The 2481-nt window shown below is 29.3% G+C and overlaps 1 protein-coding gene across 1 annotated transcript in view; it reads right to left on the reverse strand.

Annotated features, from left to right (window-relative positions):
• The window catches only part of LOC126874263 (gamma-aminobutyric acid receptor alpha-like), a 100990-nt gene that overhangs the window by 96700 nt on the left and 1809 nt on the right, over positions 1-2481 (reverse strand). The gene's annotated exons all lie outside the window — the stretch shown is intronic.

A 2481-nucleotide genomic window follows, 5' to 3' on the forward strand; every position in this document is an offset into this window, starting at 1 on the left:
ACGCCCAAGTATCCGAGGCATTGGAAAAAGCGTTTCGATAGTTTGAAATACAAAAAGAATATAAATATATGCAGTTATTTATGGTGAAAGAATTATAATAAGACTCAGCAACCAAAAAGATATGGGATCCAGAAATATTTAAAGAAACTGCCAGTTAATTTTAATCTATATTTGAAGAAGTGAAATTTTATATGAGAAAAGTGATATCATTCAATTATCCGAACAATTTTGTTTTTTCATATTATTTCGGATAAGTGAGATTTTACTGTTTATGCTATTTTTATATCGTCCCTTCATATAATGCCTCGTCGTTAATCTTGAGCTCCCTAACTTTAACCTTAGAACTATTACAAGTGCTATAGAATTATTTTCTTGTACAACAAGAAACAAGTATTACTACGATATGCAATAATCTAAAAAAATCTATAAAAATATATATATATGCAATAATCCAAATTGCTTGAAAAAAGAAATTTCGACAGAAGATTTTGCTGCATAAATTACATTAAATTGCTATTCTCAAACTCATCGTATTGTTAATATCACGTTGCACTACTATTTCCTTGAGTAACTAACAAAAGTTATTTTATTTCGAATTATTTCGACGTCGTAAACCGTTCCAATTTTCTACGACACGCTATATGTACTAATTAAAAACAGAAACAACACGTAAAACGCCTTTACTGCTGATGACTGACCGCTTTGTTGAACAATAATAGCGTAAATAACTATGTGGTCAAGGTACAATAGAGATATTAACCTAACATTGAAATGCTCTGTTCCGTGCAGATTTATGTTCTTTGACTGAAATTGGTTTGCACTTGCGTAACGAATTATATGGAGTTTTCGCCAACAATTGAGCTGTCAGTGATTTGCATGTTTTTCGTCAATGGAATTTGAAAAGTGAAAGGCAATTAAAGGCAACTAACACGATGCAAAATATAAATAACAATTGTTATTTGTTTGTTATAGATCATAAGTAAATTCTACGTTATGAAATTTATAGAATCTATTTAAAATCGTACAGTTATGGAAATATGCAGACATTTCCAAGTTAAAAATCATAATTCTTGATAATACCATAGAAAAGAATTTTAAAATCTTTTTAGATGATAGCAAAGAAACAAATACAATAGATAACATTGCAATAGAAAGATATCTATATTATCTACGTTTATTTTCTTATATTTTTATATTTTTGTTAAAGATATGTAACGAGTCAGGCTATAATAGGTATCGAATTTATTATTTCATTTTCAATTTAAAAATTCGTAACATCGATCGTTGTGATACAAGTATTCAGATATGTTCTTTGTTTGAAATTCTATTGACCGTGATTCAGAATTTTATATTCGTTCCAGTTGTAAGAAGAAAGTAGGAGTTTGTAATTTTGTTTTATTCTTTTCTATGCACTTAGTAGAAGCGCTGTAAAATATGTCGAGTTTGAGATTTTTAGGCCACGAGACAATGTAATTATAAACATTTCCTTCGTGTGTAAATACTTCCTTGATGAGCAAGTAATATCGATTAATTTCTTGTTCAACTTATATAGATTTCTTAATTGTAGAAAAATTGTACTAATCATTACGATAGTTTTAAAGTATATGTTCATGGAGTGAAATCCTTGGCGAACAAGAAATTAGATGAAATATTTATCGAATCAATTTAACTATAGGTATAGAGTCAAACTAAATTTCTGGAAGCAAGCGTCGATTTGAAAATCCATGATTTCGCAGAATGGTATGGAGTGGAAGACAGTATTAACCACACAGTAGCTAAGAACTTCATAACTTTCTCAATCTAGATGAAACGAAAGAGTTTTGCATTATAATCGCCAAATACAGTGGCTGACTTAAATGGAAAAGAACAGGAATCAAGTTACTCAGATAGTTGCAGTTATCCGTTCATAACTTTATATTCTGCCGAATTAATAGTTTGAAATGAATTTAAATGGTTTGAATTAATTGAAAGTTATTCCACGGAGCGTAGAATTTGAAAACGCAAGCCCATTCAGCGAATATGCTTAGTAAGTTTACGCGAAAATACGAAAAAAAGCGTGTTGTTTTACTCATTTTTTAATCACACGTCGACAATCGAATAAACACGAAGTATGTGCAAAAACTCTGCTTAATTTTATTCTTTCTATTCATTGCACTCTAGCAAACTTTTTTATTTCATTTAGTAATACCGCAAAATCTCTCGCAAACTTATCTGTTATGAAATTGATTTAAAAAAACTGCAAATGTTTAAGATGATTTTTTTTTAAAGAATTACGCAATTATGAGCTCTGAGGAAGAATAAATAGTTAATTATCAGATACGAAAAACTCGATAACAAAGTTATATAACAGAGTTTAAAAAAGAAGAAAGTGGTCCACGAGAAGCAACATTGATATTTATTTTAAGAAATTCGTTAAACCAGAATAATTTTTTTCATATAGTGCATAGTACCACAGTGGATTCGATTATTTCCTTTCGAGTC

The sequence above is a fragment of the Bombus huntii genome, chromosome 2 (assembly GCF_024542735.1).
Source record: "Bombus huntii isolate Logan2020A chromosome 2, iyBomHunt1.1, whole genome shotgun sequence".
Lineage (NCBI taxonomy): Eukaryota > Metazoa > Arthropoda > Insecta > Hymenoptera > Apidae > Bombus > Bombus huntii.